The following is an 18,794-nucleotide window of genomic DNA, read 5'->3' on the forward strand; positions in this document are numbered from 1 at the left end:
TATGTGTTAATAGCTAGATTCTCATACCTGCTTCTGCATTAAACCTGTTGCTTGGATTGACATACAGGAAAAATTTTGGACTCTCAAGGTAGTAGTTGGAAAAGGGAGAACTTCATAGGCCCCCCAAAAGTGTCTGGTGGACCCCCTGAAAATGCTTCCAGATCCCCAGTCCTCAGATCACACCTCGGGAACTATTGTCTGTTGCCCTACAGTAAGGGAGGAAACAGCAGAACTTCATGTTAGCTCAGACCAGCTGCAGATGGTTGTCTGAACTTCGAGAATGGTCAAATAAAAGTAAAAACTGATAGAACACCACTGTGACCATCTTTGCTTTCCTGTTTTGGAGACAGGTCTGCCACAGGCCTTCGTATTTCTGCCAGAGATCCATGTATACTTCTCTTTGTTCTATGTCTGCGCTATAATAACCAACAGCCATTGCTGCACACCCTTTGTTACCTGCATCAAAATTTCTCCCTATATATCTATATCTATACCTAGCTCTATCTTTCTATCTATATAAAATCATGGGCTGCAAACAGTACACTATAAACTAGAAAAACTTTGCATATATTTAAAAGAAAACGCCTCTGTAGCTCACTCTGAGTTGATCATCAGTAAGGAAGAGGCCTACTAAAGTGAAGATGTAACCAAAATGAAGAGCTGAAGAATGACACCTTAAATACATGTCAGCAGTGAAGTCAAATATAGTCCCTGCTCATCAAAATCCCACACTCCACTTTAGAAGTAGAGCAAGTATACAAATACATGGTAGAAAAAGTTGCCTGCCATGTCAAAAGCCAGGCAGGCTCATAGACTTGCACTTTCTTTCAGAGCTTCATTATGACAACCACAATTACATGCTTCCTAGGACTCAGTCAAGGCTGTAAGCCTTCCTGAAAAGATGAGCTGTGACAAAAAAAGCCAAGGCTGCTCAGAGATTGCAACAGATCATTAAATTTCCTCCCACTTCCCACAGACTATGCTTGACAGAGAAGTAGGATATTGATATCTTTCCAAACTATGCGTGCGTGTGCACACACACACGCGCACATACACACACACACACACACATCATAAGCCTCAAAAGTAAACAACCTTCAGTGCTTTTGTCTTGGGTGGCAATATCAATTCCTCAAAGTTAAAAAAAAAAAAAAAAAAGTCTCTACATGGTACTCTTCAAACTCCGAACAGCACTGGCTGGTCACTATTTCAAAAGAAAGTGTATTTGTCATTGTCAAACTTGTTTACATGAACCAAGCAACAACATCACCACAGGAGTACTATCATCTTGTTTTCTTCCTCCACCTTCTCTTCCACGTTTCAAAGCAAGGTCTATGATATTGAAAATGCATTTATGTAGGTTTAAATAAGACTTTTTTCCCCCTAAAAGCAGGTGGAATTTAATAACTTCCCCCAGTTCACAAGCACTCAATTCTGTAAGAGTTGTAAACAGAGGCGAGATGGGAGGCACAGTGTAGTATGTTTGGAGAGGAGTATCTACATTTTCCTTTTTTTCAGCTGAGCTGACACTTCATATTTTCATTTACCTTTGTTTATTTCTGCATATCTTCAGAAATGCAAAAACTCATGCATTCAGATTTTGCAAGCCACTGCTAAATCGTGGTTATTTTGTTATGTCTTTGGAAAAATATTTCTCAGCAGGTTTGGATGATATGTAAAACCTGATCTGCTATAACCCAGTCTTTCTTTGACTTTGTATATTATCTGTGATAATAACCAAGAAAAGATTCAAAACAGATTTGTCTGCCATAAAGTTTGACTGTATGGCCTATGGTCTGCAGAGTTATCTTTTTAAAAAACACTGAGGACACATATCAGAATTTACTGTCTAAAATTGGTGCCATTGACATAGACAAATGTTTGCAGATATGATACTTGTGGTATCATTAATTAAAGGAGGGCAGGTTTTTAGTCCAGCCTGTCTTATAAGTTATTTTAAATGAACTAGAAGTTCAGAATAATCATTAATTCTTTTACCAAATATTTTAATATTGCTGAGCTAAATATCTGTGACCTATGTAAATCATTTAGCCTGTTTGAACGTCAGTATAAAAGTAACAATTGCTTTGATACTAACTGGATGTTTGACCTCAGACAATAATAGTAGATAGAAATTACAATGTGTTTTGTGCTATAAAAATACTTTTGCATTCCTTTTCTTGGTCTTTTTAGAGATTTTCTCTGCTTTTGTCAGAAAAAAATGCAGAATGTCTACTTAAATTGGAATTTTATTCAATAAATTTTATTTTTAGTATAATTATGCCCCAAGCATGGAACAGGCTGTATTTTTATTTGCCATATCTGACAACGCTATACTTGGAAGAGCTGAGGCAGAGAGTTAGGCAACTTACCTGACATCACCCAGGTTTCTGACCCCTTTCTTTTGACTCCATATCTAGTGGGATTTCACTATGCTACCACTGCACTCAGGCTCTCCGAAACTCAATTTTTTATTCTTTGGAAAGAAACTAAACAATCTTTAAAATATGATAAAAATGGGTCCAAACCAGGTAAATATGAAAGCTCCTTCCATTTGTGAGAGGCTATGCTCATATGGATGGATGAGCGTAACGTGGAACAATGCTATAGCTATTACAAAGACAGCATTAGTCAAGGTTCCTGGTTGTAATAAACAGAACCCATCACACCTCATTAAGTGAAAAAAGAATGCTAAAATGCAAAGTAGCTTACAAGAAATCCTGGGAATCCAGAGAATAAGGCTTGGAGGCACTAGAGCTAGGGGCAGTCCCCAAACTCCCCTTTATGACTGCCCAGTGAAGACTGAGCACAAGCTTAGCAACTCATATGGTCAAGGCTGGGAAGAGGTTACCCTCACAGATACTGACCTCTGCTGCCTTCAAATGTGCCATATTCCTCCACCACACTCACTATCACCCTCACTAGGGTAGATCTCGCTAAGGTAGATTCTGTGCATCATGTTCCTTTTTTTTTAGAAATGGAGTCTCGCTCTTTTGCCAGTATGGAGTGTAGTAGCATGGTCTCAGTTCACTGCAAATTCTGCCCCAGACAGACAAAACTCACAGTGGGAGATTCCCCCCACACAGGGAAGGTGCTCAGTAAGCACTGGAGGGCACAGAAAGCATGTCACACGTTGCCTTCTGCTATGTGTCCCCCCAGATTACATGCCAAATTGTAGTCCCCAGTATTGAAGGTGGGCCTAGTAGGAGGTGGTTGAATCATGGGGGTGGATTTCTCATGAATGGGGAAGCACCATCCTCTTGGTGCTGCTCTCATGATTGTGAGTGAGTTCAAGATGTGATTGTTTAAAAGTGTGTAGCACCTGCTCCTTCACTCTTTCTTGTTCCCACTTCTGCCATGTGAGACACCTTACCCACACCTTTACCTTCAGCCTGTATTGGAAGCTTCCTGAGGCCTCCCCAGAAGCAGAAGCCACTATGCTTCCTGTACAGCCTACAGAATTGTGAACCAATTAAACCTCTTTCCTTTAAAAATAACCTAGTCTCAGGTCTTTCTTTCTTTCTTTTCTTTTCTTTCTCTTCTTTTTTTTTTTTTGATGGAGTCTCACTCTGTTGCCCAGGCTTGAGTGCAGTGGCGCGATCTTGGCTCATTCCAACCTTTGCCTTCCGGGTTCAAACGATTCTCCTGCCTCAGCCTCTGAGTAGCTGGGACTACATGCGTGTGCCACCACCCCAGCTAATTTTGTATTTTTAATAGAAATGGTGTTTCAACATATTGGCCAGGCTGGTCTTGAACTCCCGCCCTCATGATCCACCCGCCTCAGCCTCCCAAAGTGCTGGGATTACAGGCATGAGCCACTGCGCCCAGCACAAGAATGGACTAACACAATTTCAAAAACATGTTAAAATATTAGACTCTACCAGAATAATTGTGCTCACTGTTAACAAATACATACTATATTCCTATTCCCACCAAAAATGCACATATTAGCTGTCTTAACTCAACTAGTCTTAACCATTTTCCTTTTCTCTTAAATCTTAGAAAAGATTGCGGATATTTTATTATATACTGAATCATCTATCTAGAAACTTAAACCAAATCACCAATCAATGATTTCAAATTATCATACTAAGGTCAAGTGCAGTGGCTCACATCTGTAATTCCAGCACTTTCGGAAGCCAAGGTGGGGGGATCTCTTGAACCCAGAGTTCAAGACCAGCTTGGGCAACATAGTGAGACCCTATCTCTACAAAAATTTTTTTTTCTTTTTTTTTTCCTTTTTTTTTATTATACTTTAAGTTCTAGGGTACATGTGCATAACGTGCAGGTTTGTTACATATGTATATTTGTGCCATGTTGGTGTGCTGCACCCATCAACTCGTCAGCACCCATCAATTCATCATTTATATCATGTATAACTCCCCAATGTAATCCCGTTAAAAATTAACTGGCTATGGTGGTGAAACCCTGTAGTTTCAGCTGCTTGGGAGGCTAAGATGAGAGGATTCCCGGAGGCCAGGAGTTTGAGATTGCTGTGAGCTGAGATACAGCCACTGCACTCCAGCCTGGCTGACAGAGCAAGACCCTGTCTCAAAAGCCAAACAAAACAAAACAACAACAACAAAATACTATCTATCCAATAACACTGAAAATCCCAGCAAATTCCCCATGTAGCTTTCGCAGATTGCCAGGTTTCATTTATTCCAGAGAAGTCTAGTCTGTTCAAATTCCAATGTCCCATATGAATTATTTGCTTCTCAGTCAGCATTTGGAAACACAATTGAAAGCACTGAGAGTTCCTAACCCTTATTATGAATAAAGTGTGTGTTTTAAATCCAAGGCTACAATCTTCTCAATCTACTCTGATGTCTGCTATAGGTTTATTAGGTCTAGAATTGATATTCTAAGTATCATGTATGAGTCATGAGAAGATAAAAGACATTCTAGAACACATTCATTGGTTTTCTAGAGACCAGGGAAATCCTAAAAGGAATGGCAAAGACTGGGTGCCCCGTATATAAACCATCCAGCCACCTCACTACTTAAGCCGGATCCACTAACTTGAAGTGGCCCCAAACTACATTTCTCAGAAGTACCTTCTTCACAGGTGCCCAGGTAAAGTATCTTGATCCAGTGATATCCTTATTACTATAAACAGATTCATGGATTCCAATAAAACAAATCGACTACAGAGAGGAACACGTATTTTTTTGAGTTGTATCCACCTCAAGTTAATTTTTTTTAATTTTTAGAAATTACACGTGAAGAATCTTAAGAAGAAAAAAAACTAGTTGGATTTGACAAGAGCTTACAACTTTCTTCAAGAGGTATTTATATCCAGCTTAAACTGATGTGTAGTCTTATACTCTAAAAGTAAACAAACTTGATTTCAACAGTGTTTAAGAAAAATTCCTAGTTTACACGTTTATTTCATCTACTTCAATTTGGGTGAAGGAGGTAGAAGAATAGAAAAAGATTTTACATATGAATATGCATGTTGCCCCAGTTAATAAGTTCTTCTCTTAATAGTACTGATTTAGTTCTTAATAGTTCTGATTTAGTGGGAGAACCTCCATCTTTTCCCATCTAAAGGGTTAGAATAATGGAATTTCTTTTAACAGTCCAAGTTCTCAAGTCATGCAAAATTAAGTCAACACTATGATACCACCCCTTCCCTAGCAAAACATTGACATTTTTCCTGTTTGTTTTTGTTTTCAGGTAGAAAACAGAATACATAAAAGCTATTTATACTACACTTTCCCACTCATATGTATTAAGTGATTCTCTAGGATAAGCAAGCTCAAGAAAATTTATATTAAGCATTTTTATTTCCCAATATAATACTGACTATAAAACATTGTTAAAATAAAAAATACAAGTAAGTCTTGAGGGCAGAAGAATTCATTAGAAAGCAATTGCTGAGATCTGCCACTCAATCCAGCAATCCCCCTACTGGGTATCTACCCAAAGGAAAAGAAGTCATTACATTAAAAAAAAAAAAAAACCTGCATATACACGTTTATCACAGCACAATTCACAATTGTGAAGATATGGAATCAATATAAGAGTTCATCAATCAATGAGTGGATAAACAAAATGTGATATATGTGTAATACATCACACATACCATGGAATACTCCCCAGTCATAAAAAAATAACAAAATAATGTATTTTGCAGTAATTTGGATGGAATTGAAAACCATTATCCTAAATGAAGTAACCTAGAGATCAAAAACCAAATATTGCATATTCTCACTTATAAGTGGGAGCTGAGCTATGGGTATACAATGGCATATAGAGTAGTATAATAGACATTGAAGACTCAGAAGAAGAGAGGGTGAGAGGAGGATAAAGCATGAAAAATTACCTATTAGGTACAACGTGCACTATTTAGGTGACAGGTACACTAAAAGTTCAGATTTCACTACTATACAATTCATCCATGTACCCAAAAATGACTTGTACTCCTAAAGGTATTAAGCTTTTAAAAATTCATTAAAATAGAAATGAATCAATTGCTAGTCTTTGGTATATGAAGGAAAGGAGATGAGTATTTTTGCTAGTTAGCTGGCAAAAGTTTCTTGAAAGGAACCTATGGTAGGAGAATTGTGATTACGGATCGCTGGTACCTGTTATTAGTACCCAATTCCTTCCTTCCTGGAAGCTTTCTGAGCCACTGACCATCCCTGGCCCATTTATCTGTATAAAGTTTATAATAATCTAACAATTTCTAGGGATGTCTTCATATACCTCACTTGGACACCTTGACAAGTGCCTCACAATGTGTGTAAATTTGTTTTTCTGCCAACATATGACACTTGGTCTCCATTTGTGAAGTCATTTACTCTAAGGAAGAAACTATTGCAATCACCGTCTCTGCATGTAAAACCAAGAAGAACTTTAGAAAGTAGATGTTCTCAGGAAGCTCTATTTCTGTGTAATACCAGTAACTCTACCTACTCAGATGTATTTACAATTAATGTTTTCCTTGGTTTTGCTGTATTTTAACAAAATGTCACAAATTTCTCAGAAAGCAATTAAAACAAAATGTAATCGCTGATACCTGTCTGTGTTCATTTCATTATCACATGTGCCAGACATATTTATAAAGATGACAATTATTTATCTCAGGAAACATGTTTCTGTTCAAGGAGCAATCAAGTATAGGAATAAGGTCACCGTATGCTCTAATATGCAGTGACAGCTAACACGGCTAAGCACAAAGTGCTTAGGCACTAGGGATGGAATTTAAATGTTGGTTCAGCATCACATTTCAGAAGTTTGATATCTTGTTTGAAATTTTAAAGACATTACTACTAATGAATTTTTTAGATAAGTAATTATCATAGTTGGGATATTTTTGTTCTTGTTGTTAAATATTTAATTTAAAATATATTGGTACTCAATTGCTATCTTTTCCTCAAATAAACTAAAGAAAATATTTGTATCCAGATTAAGAGTGATAACAATATGTTAGTGACTGAGGGTTATACAGGGCCATACACAGGTATACAGAGGTACATAGCCTGTCGTCTGTACCCAACACACTCATGAAGGACAAGCAAGGGCTGATTGATTTTTAACAGCAGTGTAATGATTTCCTGGGCCTCTCAGTCATTTGTCTAACTATTCTGACTTCATGTTTATCATCTTACTGAAAGGAGAAGATCTGATTAAATGTGTACTTCAGAAAGCTCCAGAGATTATTAAAGTCCAGTTGTTAGCCCATAAATCATCCTAAGTTTTTACATTACGTGATTCTGAGACATCCATGCTACTAATTACAGATTTCCTTCTAAGGCTTTTATGATAGCCAATGTGCAATTCTCAATCCCTGTGCGACTTACTCTGCCATTTACAGACAAAGTAATGTCACCAGCCCTGCGGTAAGAGGAGTACAATTTGTCTAGAAGGTTAGCCAAATTATGGTTGGCTAGTTTCCTAATAATCTAGTTTCCCAATAATTTACACTATTAACTATATAATTGTAACCAGTATAAAATTCTCCCTTGTCTTCTCATTATTTCAATTATTTTCAATGTCTTACTTTTAATTTTTCTCTAAAACACTCAGCAAAACAATATCATACTGGTAAAGGTAGCTGAGATTCAACTCCAAAAGACATCTATTAAGGCACTACTGTGTTCCAGGCATAATCCTAGAGTTTTCCTAGTGCAAAACAGTACATAATCCTAGTGTAAAACAGTGTTTGTCTAATGAACAAAAGCAAAAAACTCATAATATAGTTAGAACACATAGAGATACACTCACCATAGGCTATTCTGAAAGTGTTGAGTGCTTGATACGTATAGAAATACATATACATATAAGTGAATACAGATATAAATATAGATATACAAGGGGATATAGAATCATAGGAGCCTCCCTAGAGGTAACTAACTTTAAGATAGAAGATGAGAATTCTCTGTGGGGTAGAGATATAAGAACACTTAAAGGAAACATAAGCCAAATATAAAATACAGCAAGATCTTTCTTGGAACAGTAATCAAAGTAATTATATAGAAAGGGAAAATTCAGAATAGAACCTTGAAAGGGAATCTGGGGCTACTTACAACCAGTTACAGACTTTTCTTAGTCCTGTTCTTTTGGAATCATTCCAGACCAATCTATTCCCAGCATAAAACCACTAAACCATAGTGGGACATTACAGTTTCCAGGTTGCCTTTTTCAGATAGTTTTTTTGTCTTCATACTAGCTATTTGCTTTCTTTCTTCTTTCCCCTAACTGCATTCAACCTTCCATCCCATAGGCAGAGTGATACACCTAAGGTGCAAATCTGATCCTGGCACTAAGTGTTCCTGTAGCTTCCACTTGCTTTAGTCTAAGTGCTCTAGCATGCCATACATAGTGCTCTGTGATATGGCCCTTACTCTCCTCCTAGTTCCATAAGGAAGGTATCTCCAGTTAGCAGCCCCTGAAGTCAGTGTGCTCTCACACCTCTGTGCCTCAGTGTGAGCTGCTTCTCTAAACTGAAGGAACTCTCTTATTCCAATTATCTTATTCTCATTCCTGTATATCATTGAAAACTGGTGTTCTTCAAGGACTCAACTCAGAGGGCATACTTAGAGAATATTTTCTAGAACCTCCTCCCCTAACTAACACACAGGGTCGGCTTCTCCTTCCTCTCTGCCCACATAGTGCTCTGTAAATACATTAATAAAAGCATGTATCACATCGGTTATTTTTTATTCCTTTTTTATGTCTAAGTTCTAAAAATGTCATCTAGTTTATTACTATATCACCAGGACCTGGCAACAGTTCCTGGTTCATAACAAAGGATGAATATAGGAATAAATGAATGAATAAATAAATGAATGATAATATCTAAGTCAAATAAGAGAGAATTTAAAGAATATGGGATTGATTCAATAGTCATTTTACACAAAAAGGTCAAGCATAGTTAGGGTGGAAGTTATTAATGATCTTTGCAATAAAAATTTCTCGAAAGATTATGATGGATTGAAAAGTAAATTATACCAAGGAAATGGCAAAAGGGGATCTTCTGTGCAATATTTATGATTTGGTCACATTTGTAAGACTGAAGAGAAGAAAGTAATATAGAGAAATACTGAAATTATAAGAAAGTTGGTATGATTGATGGGAAAAGATCACAAAGGAGATAAGGAACAGGATGAAACCCCACATGAGAAGATTTGTCTTGGAGAGCAGTGGTCTTTCTCCTTTTGAAACAAGTGGTAAGAAATACACTACAAAGTAAAGAAACAGGTAAGTTTAGAAGAAGAAGAAATGGGATTTGAGCATTTATGTCTTTGTGCCTGATATCTTTATTGTTTGCTCCAAAGAGAAGAGTTTACTACTGGAGAATGAGAACCCAGGAGAATCATAAAGATATAGAAAATTTAGAGTAGTGCAGCCAAGAGACAGCTTGGGCAGAATAAAGCTTAGCATTTCATGGTGTCTAGGGAGCCACCACCAAACTCAAGTAATGATAATGATAGATATGAATAATAGATATGAACATGGACTGTGTCTCTCAATCTTCATGTAAGCATGACTGAAAGTCTCTTCAGATACTTCTGCTATTTTACTGATACACAGACTAAATGCAAACAAAATGCTATTATGCAAATGTAAATTCAAGGTAAGTCTTCTAGGCTCTCCTTCCAACCAGATTACCAACCCTTTGCTCTTCCATATAGATATGTTAAAGCTGCTCCTAAAAATCCATATGTGGACATAATAAAATAGACTAAGGTGAAGTAAAAGAAAATTAAAAGCAGCACAAGGGCCCAGCTGAAAGTGAAACTGTTAAACCTTTGATGACATCAATTCGCAATGTTTTAAAATTGTCCAGTTTGAGTCATGGTAGAGCAAATGACAAGGTTCTGAAAGATCTGAAAGTCCTGGCTATAGTAGCTATGGAAGACTACGAGGAAAAGATAATAGCCATGGAGGCATACAGCAGGATGGCCAGGTGGGGACTCAAGTAAGCACAGTTCACTCTGCTTAAATGGGGAAATGAGGCTTTGACTTTCTTTGATGTGGATGTCAGTGTGCAAGCTAGGCAATATTTGGGGAGAGAATAGAATGGGTTTAATACACTGGCCAGGAAAAATGTTTGTCTGGGTCTGTCCCTACCCTCTTTCTGACAGGTACCTGGTTGTTGTTATCTCCTGTAGCTTCTGGTACTATCCAGACTCAGAATGACTCCCCACCATGGTTAGAGGCATCTGAAGTTAGTTTAGAATAACCTATGAATACTTTCTCAGCATCCCTTCCTTTTGCTTAGATTTGTCCTAACTCATGCATTACATCACACATTCACTGAGCAAATATAGAGTGCTGACTCTATGTCACAACCTGTTCAATGTGTTTGGATATAACAGTAACAGTAAACAAAGCAGCAAGATGACTGCTATTATAGAACTTAACATTCTAGACTGCAGAAAAGAGATCCTAAGTGACTAAACACACACACACACACACACACACACACACACACACATTTAAAAGATAAATTGGAAAACATTAAAAAGGATAATGTGAAGATGAAAAAGAGTGGCTTGATTTGAGAGGCCAGGAAAGACCACTCTGATAAGTTCAAATGTGACTGAAAACTAATGGATACCAAGGAGTCAGCCATACGGCAATATGGATGTAAAAGGCAGAGCTAATAGCAGGAGCAAAGATCCCAAGGCAGGAATAAACTTTCAATGTGGTTGGGACACAGCAAAGAGCTGGCAAGGAGATAATGTGGTTGAGGAGGAGTGAATGAGGTGGAAAGGTACTGGATAAGGGCAAAGGAAAGATAGAAAATTATTTTTTGAAAATTTGTGCAGGCTATGATAAATGGTCTGAATATTATTCTGCCTGAAATGGGAATCTGCTAAAGGGTTTCAGCAGAGGTGTGATATAATCTGATTTGTATGTCAAAACAACATTTTGACTTTTGCTTGAAAAAGGAAAGGATTCAGAGAAGAAATAGGGAGGCAATTGTTATGAAACATTGCAGTGGTCCAAAAGACGGTTGTACCATCCAAGATAATAGGGGTAAAAGTAGAGAGAAGTACAAACTCAAAATGTGTTTAGAGATAGAAATGGCAGGACTTTGTAACTGATTTGGTTGTGAATATAAAAGAAAATGAGATATGAAGAAACAGTTCTATGTTTTCCGTTTGACTCTGTGAGTAGGCAGTGGAGCAATTTCCCAATAGGGAAGAAAACTGTTCCAGTTCTACCAAGGCAGAACTGAGTCCCAAAGAAGAGACAGGGTCCAGCCACTCTAGAGACACAAAAATCTACCTGACCCTCAAAGTATGCAAATTGTGATTGTAAACTGAAATCCATTTCAAAGTTCTTTCTCCTGTGCCTCTTTTTCCTGTGGCATGACCTAACTCCTAGTGACGAAAGTTGGAAATGCTGTAGTCATCTTTGACTTTTCTATTTCTTTCACATACAAAATCCAGTCTGATACCCAGCCATATGGATTTCACTTGAAAAATGTCTCTTGTTGATGTATCCTCTGCTACACTTCTCTTGTTTTATTCAGGTCTTTTCAGTCTTCAATGGATCATTACTTAGTACCCCCAAGTCTTTTCTCTGCTTCTACATTTCTCCTTCTCTGCCCATTCCTTCCAAGCTATAAGCTGCTGTCACAGTAATCTTTATAAATGAATGACTGGACATATTATGCACTTAAATAAAATAGAAATCAGGTAAAATTTGTGGTGACTCTTGACTTGTAGTGAGTTAAAGGTAAATTCGTGGGCATGTAATATAACAGACTTTTCCAAGGGTACATGATTAGAAAAATGCCAATCTCTGGTCAATTTTAACTGGTCTGAATAGATAGTTAAAATAGGACAATACTATATATATATTCAATTGAGTTGTATTCATTTGCCAATTGTCCTTTCTTGAAAAAGACTAGACATTATATGTATATGTCCTTTGGATCTCTTCCAAAATTTTCAGTCCCTGGTCAGAAGATACACCCTGTAAAAATATGTCATGTCCAAGGGAATTGTAAACACCTGGGACATCAGTGAGGTCGAGTAATGTGAAACAATGTCTACAGTTTATATTCCAAACTAGTCATGTAGGGGGAAAAAAAAAAATGACCTCAATCAGTAGAGAATGCTTCACCCAGAGAATGTACACAATGCTGGAGAAAGGATCCCTTATGAGAAATTAAGACACCATAGGACTGTAGACCATTGTATATGTCTACTTCAGAGGTCTAATATCATGCACTGTCCTGTTTTAATAAAAAATCTTCTGCCAAAGCCTTATCAATAGGCTTACCCATGAAAGGGATGCTTGGGTGTTCTGATGGGTATTTGAGAAGAGGGTACAATCACTATAAAACATTGGGCATATTCTGTGTCACAGGTAACTAAATGGCATTTTATTATATGCAATTATATGCTTGAATTTTCATATGAATTTTTTATATGTGCAAGTATGGCTCTCCAAATAGCTTATAATTTTGTCAAACATTAATCTATTTTCCATAAATATTAAGAGAAAAATCACAACTACTCTTAAATGTTTGTCGGTTTTAAACCAACTGTTTCCAGGGTCAATTAACCTAAATTAAAATCAGCTAAAATATCATTTAGAGTTAGCAAAAACATCAGAAGGAGGTGAAAGGGGGAATTTTACTGAGGGGATCTAGTAGGAAGAAATTGAAAGAAAATATATCAGAAATACATTTGTTATACAGGACAAAGTAGTAAGAGGTGAGCCTTGGGAAGAGATATACTGCCTGATCTTCCTGAGATGACAAGGCATTAAGCAAGGTTTATAAATAATAAACCCATAAGAAATTATATAAGCAGCCTTTGGAATTTAAAGCAAAATAGACTTTGAGCACTCATAAATTTGTTCCTAAGTTAACCTCACAAAATTACCTTTTAATTTAAAATTTCACAGTCACTCCACCAATAGATGCACATTAGAAGTGCATTGGGTAATTACTATTTATTAGCATTACACACAATTTAGACCAGTTTCAGGAAATACCGTATAAATTCTTTCCCTTGAAGCTGACCTCAACCACAAAGTCTAATGATCTAACCAGAGCAGTGAGCAGGGCAGAACCCATTATCTAAAGAATGTTTTTGCAAAATGCCAGTTCACTTGTCATTTATAAGCTAAAAAGCAATCTGACCTTGGGTATGAAGTCATCTTTCCAAATTTCATTTTAGAATCCAGTAAATCTACCAAAAACTTAGCAGAAGTTGAGAGTTGAGATTATGAGCCTCGAGCACATGTATCGTAGATATAGCCTGACGTGATAGTGCAGAATGCATTGCCTATTTTAATATTCTGATGCCAGCCACTACTGCAGAGATATATTTGCATTCAGAATGCACATAGAGGCAATGTGATCTAAAGGCTTGTCATGTGTTAAATGCCTCACAGTGTTTTGCAGACAACAGGAAGTTTCACTTTCACAAAGTACTAGAATTAATGAGTCAAGGTAGGTGACAAGCTCTTAAGCTGATACATACATCAAGGAACTGAGCTTCTCATAACCATCCTGCCATACTTGATTATGTTCTGGGAAAATGTCCCACATACAAATGTGACTTTGTTTATTAAATCTAACATATTAAATGCAGTCTGCTGCTAAAATTACTCTCATTTTATATAGAAGAATATATTTCCATAAACTATATAATAGAGAATAATTTAAACAACATTAACTATAAAGAGTTTGAAGCAAATACTGTTATAGCTTGCATTAAAATGTCATGAGATCAGAGAGGCTCAGAATAAATGATTTGATGAAGGCTTTTCTTGCAAGTCCATTTTATTTGAAGCAGCGTAAATTCTGCCTTGAAATATTCTCTGTCATAAACAGACCAACTCAATCTTAAGAGTTCCTAATGCAGATTCTAAAATTGTTTCATTTGGGCTAATGATATAGAATAAGGAGGAAGGAGAGCATCATGTGTTCTTTAAGCAAAAGAAATTGCCAATTGCTTGCTCTCTGGGGAGTTGGTTTTGAAAACCAGTGTGAAAGGCTTGAATGATGTGTACATTTGCACAAGGGCAGTAACAAAGACTCTGTGATAGTATGAGACAACATCAGCAAGTAGGTCCAGTATCCAATGACTCTTCCGAACGAATGAGGACTGACTCATGAAAGCTGAGTGAACTATTAATGGTCATGTGTAAGGATCAAACACTGTGGAAGGTGAGGAGCAACAGGACTATTTGTAGCCAAACTTTAAACTAGGGAAACGCAAAGGGGTGGGAGATATGCAATGAAGAAAGCAAATGGACCATGGAGCTATAATAACTCACTTATTATTCCCCAAGCTAGTCAAGCAGACCGACTTTATTGTAATTATCAAATACAGGGAGTCAATTCAGTGCATTGTTATAAGAGCAGAAGTTTTAGCATCAGCAGAACAGTAAGCTCTGCCATGTATTACCTGTGACTTCAGGCATGTTACTTCTGAGAGAAGTTAAGTAACAAATTTCTTTATCTGTAAATGGGATGATACTCTCTACATAAACACTTGACAATGTAATTGGCATATGGTAATTTCACAATAACATTAACTTTTTTTGTATTGCCTTAGTGCTCCTTATATTACTGCAAATCACATGGAATGAAGATAGAGTTGATCCCTGATTCTTGGTATGAGGCAGGGCTCTGTGGTCTTAATAGACCTCAGTTGTGTTTAGAAACATATTGAGGAGTCCAAGCAGCTGCTAGCTGTAAAGTCTTTCTAGGTACAAGGTTCTTCATCTTGGCTGCACTTTGCAGATACTCAGAGAGCTTTATAAAAACTAAGTTGTTAGTTTTTATAAAGACTATGTATCTGAATTTTAAAAGCTTTGCAGGCAAGTGATTCTAAGGTAGTGGGAAGGCTGTCGTCACTATGTTGGAGAATAACCAGTGAGTGGAAGGATTTCAAATGATGAATGACTTATCTAAAAGAGACTGAGCCATATACACAGTAACTGATTAAACCAGCCTAGTAGGGATATGAACCTAAAACTGACAATAAATGTAACAGAAAAAAAATGGTCAGTGGCTGTGGATGTGGCTTTGGATGTGGATGTGAGTGTTAGTGTGGCTGTGAATGTGGGTGTGGATGTGGCTGTGGATGTGGATGTGGATGTGGGTGTGACTGTGAATGTGAATAAGCATGTGGATGTGGCTGTGGATGTAGCTGTGGACAAGGATAAGGATGTGGATGTGATGTAAATGTGGATGAAAATGTTGGATGTGGATGAGGACTTGGAGGTGGATGTGGCTATGGATGTGGATGAGGATGTGGCTGTGGATGTGAATAAGAATGTGGCTATGGCTGTGGATGTGGTTGTGGCTGTGGCTGTGGATGTGGATGTGACTGTGGATGTGGATGTGACTGTGGATGTGGATGAGGATGTTGATGTGGCTGTGGATGTGAATGAAGATATGGATGAGGCTGTGGCTGTGGCTGTGGATGTGGTAGTGGATGTGGATGTAGATATAGCTGTAGATGTGGATGTGGATGTGATTGTGATTGTGGATGAGGATGTTGATGTGAATGAGGATATGGATGAGGCTGTGGCTGTGGCTGTTGATGTGGTAGTGGATGTGGATGTGGATGTGGATATAGCTGTAAATGTGGATGTGGATGTGGATGTGACTGTGATTGTGGATGAGGATGTTGATGTAGACGAGGATGTTGATGTGGCTGTGGATGTGAATAGGATATGGATGAGGCTGTGGCTGTGGATGTGGATGTGGCAGTGGATGTGGATGTGGCAGTGGATGTGGATGTAACTGTAGATGTGGATGTGGATGTGACTGTGAATGTGGATGAGGATGTGGATGTGAATGAGGATATGGATGAGGCTGTGGCTGTCGCTGTGGATATGGATGTGATTGTGATTGTGGATGAGGATGTGGATGTGGATGAGGATGTTGATGTGGCTGTGGATGTGAATGAGGATATGGATGAGGCTGTGGCTGTGGATGTGGCTGTGGATGTGGATGTGGATGTGACTGTGATTGTAGATGAGGATGTTGACGTAGATGAGGATGTTGATGTGGCTGTGGATGTGAATGAGGCTATGGATAAGGCTGTGGCTGTGGCTGTGGATGTGGCAGTGGATGTGGATGTGGGTGTGGACGTAGCTATAGATGTGGATATGGATGTGGACCTGACTATGGATGTGGATGAGGATGTTGATGTGGCTGTGGATACTCATGTTGCTGTGGATGTGAATGAGGATATGGATGAAGCTGTGGCTGTGGATGTAGCAGTGGATGTGGATGTGGATGTAGCTGCAGATGTGGATGTGAATATGGATGTGGACGTGACTGTGGATATGGATGAGGATGTTGATATGGCTGGGGATACTCATGTTGCTGTGGATGTGAATGAGGATATGGATGCGGATGTGGAGACTGGAGGTGAATGAAGATGTGGCTGTGGCTGTGGATGTGCATGTTGCTGAGGATGTAGATGTAGATAAGGATATGAATGTGACTGTGTGCGTGGATGTAGCTGTGATTGTGGATGTGTCTGTAGATATGGATGTGGCTGTGGATGTGGATGAGGATATGGAAGTGACTGTGGATATGAGTGTAGATGTGGAAGAGGGGGTGGATGTCACTGTGAATGTAGATGTGACTGCATGTCGATGTAGTTATGTATGTGGATGAGGACATGGTTGTGACCGTGGATATGACTGTACGTGTGGAAGAGGGTGTGAATGTCACTATGAATGTGGATATGACCCTGTATGTGGATGTAGCTATGTATGTGGATGAGGGTGTGGATGTGACTGTGAGTGTGGATGTTGCTGGAGATGTGGATGTGGTTGCAGACAATGACAGAGTGAGAGAAAGTCAGTGAGTCTTGAAGAATAGCCCTAGGACTATATAATGCCTGGCTGCACCAAACACTTGAAGTTCTATTTTTGACAAGTTACATTCCAATCTTGACTATTCCCATGACTTTATAAAGAAATTTGTCTGTGAAGTACTTGAGGCAGAAAAGAAAAATAAAAGTCATAAAAAGAGAGTTTCTTAGAAACAACAAAACAACAGCAGTGGCAAGAATAACAATGAAGATGGGTAGACTAAGTAGGGAGAAGAAATAGAGGAGTTGAAGATAGAATGCAAAGAAAGTAAACAATATTACAGAAAGAAGCAGGAAGAAAAATACAGAAAAGAAAGTGAGTAACAGTCTAAGTAAGAAATCACTCTTCTTGCTTTGGGAAGAGATTCTGATCAGAACGGGAAGTCTGCCCTCCCTCCTTGCTAAGAGGCCAGAGTTAGGAACACAGGTGTCTTCTCCCTCATTAGCAAGTGCCAGGGGAATTAACAGTCCATTTCGCATATTCCTGTGTTTGAAACTAACCAGAAGCACTGATATTGGAGAAACAGTGAGTAAAGTCCAGTGGGTGAATGCTCCCTTAAAGGCAAATAGGAGGCTAAATCTGGGCCTCAGTTGTCACAGAAGAAAGAAATGTGATCACTTCTTAATCTCTGATTTTGGCAGCCAGTATTTGTTCTCCCAATGGATTCTTCTACACGTCTCACAGCTATAAACCTTAAATTGCTATCAACAGCCTTGCTTCTATAGTCCATCTTTCAGCCACAAGGTCATGTGAGATTTGCATAATTAACAGTTCTAATTTAATTTTTTCTTCAAAATTCAGAGTTGTGATAAAAATAGAAATATGATAGTCTTGTTCTTCAAACAGTCTTCATTCTGGTTTGCAATTGTTTTTAGGTACAAGAAGAGTGTAATAATTAGGATCCATTATCAAGATGATTGGAATGCTGAATCAGTATAATGGCCTCTGTCTATATAAATCATGGTGGCATGATCATACAAACGATAGTTTTATAGCCATTTCTGGAATCTAAACTCAATGAAACAAAATAATGTTATCTTTCTGAGACAGCTTCCACCTCCAAGAATATTAAGTGGAATTATATTTTCTAAAGAGAAAGTTACAAGTATTTTCCTTCAAAATAGCAAGTAGAGGGTGATGACACTCAAACAGGGTCAGCAGATGTCAGGGCCCACCCCTGCCAGATGCTCCAATACCCCAGGCACCTATTGAGAAAGGAGAGGGGGAGCTTTGTACATGGTTTACTAACTTTCTCAAGAAATTACCAGCTTCTTGAAAACCACAGCCCATTCCCTCTCTATAGGGAGCAAGCAATAAAAGAAACCTATGGAAGAAATGATTTTCCTTCATTCTCCTTTGAGCCTCTGTGCACAGCGAAATCAGGGTTTCTATATAAATATTTCTTTCTGACTTAACGTACTGCCCTGGTTGCTGACTTCAACATTTTCACATGTCTGTCTTTTGTAACCCATGTA

At 38.1% G+C, this 18,794-nt stretch overlaps 1 long non-coding RNA gene across 1 annotated transcript; it reads left to right on the forward strand.

Annotated features, from left to right (window-relative positions):
• The first annotated feature begins 4,956 nt into the window (after positions 1-4,956).
• Positions 4,957-6,970, forward strand: LOC108535036 (uncharacterized). The gene is made up of 3 exons (XR_001887119.1): positions 4,957-5,076; positions 5,214-5,288; positions 6,696-6,970. It is a non-coding gene; the product is annotated as an uncharacterized LOC108535036 (long non-coding RNA).
• Positions 6,971-18,794: the final 11,824 nt, after the last annotated feature.

Source organism: Rhinopithecus bieti, unplaced genomic scaffold (genome assembly GCF_001698545.2).
Source record: "Rhinopithecus bieti isolate Rb0 unplaced genomic scaffold, ASM169854v2 scaffold_12646, whole genome shotgun sequence".
NCBI classification, from domain to species: Eukaryota; Metazoa; Chordata; class Mammalia; order Primates; family Cercopithecidae; genus Rhinopithecus; species Rhinopithecus bieti.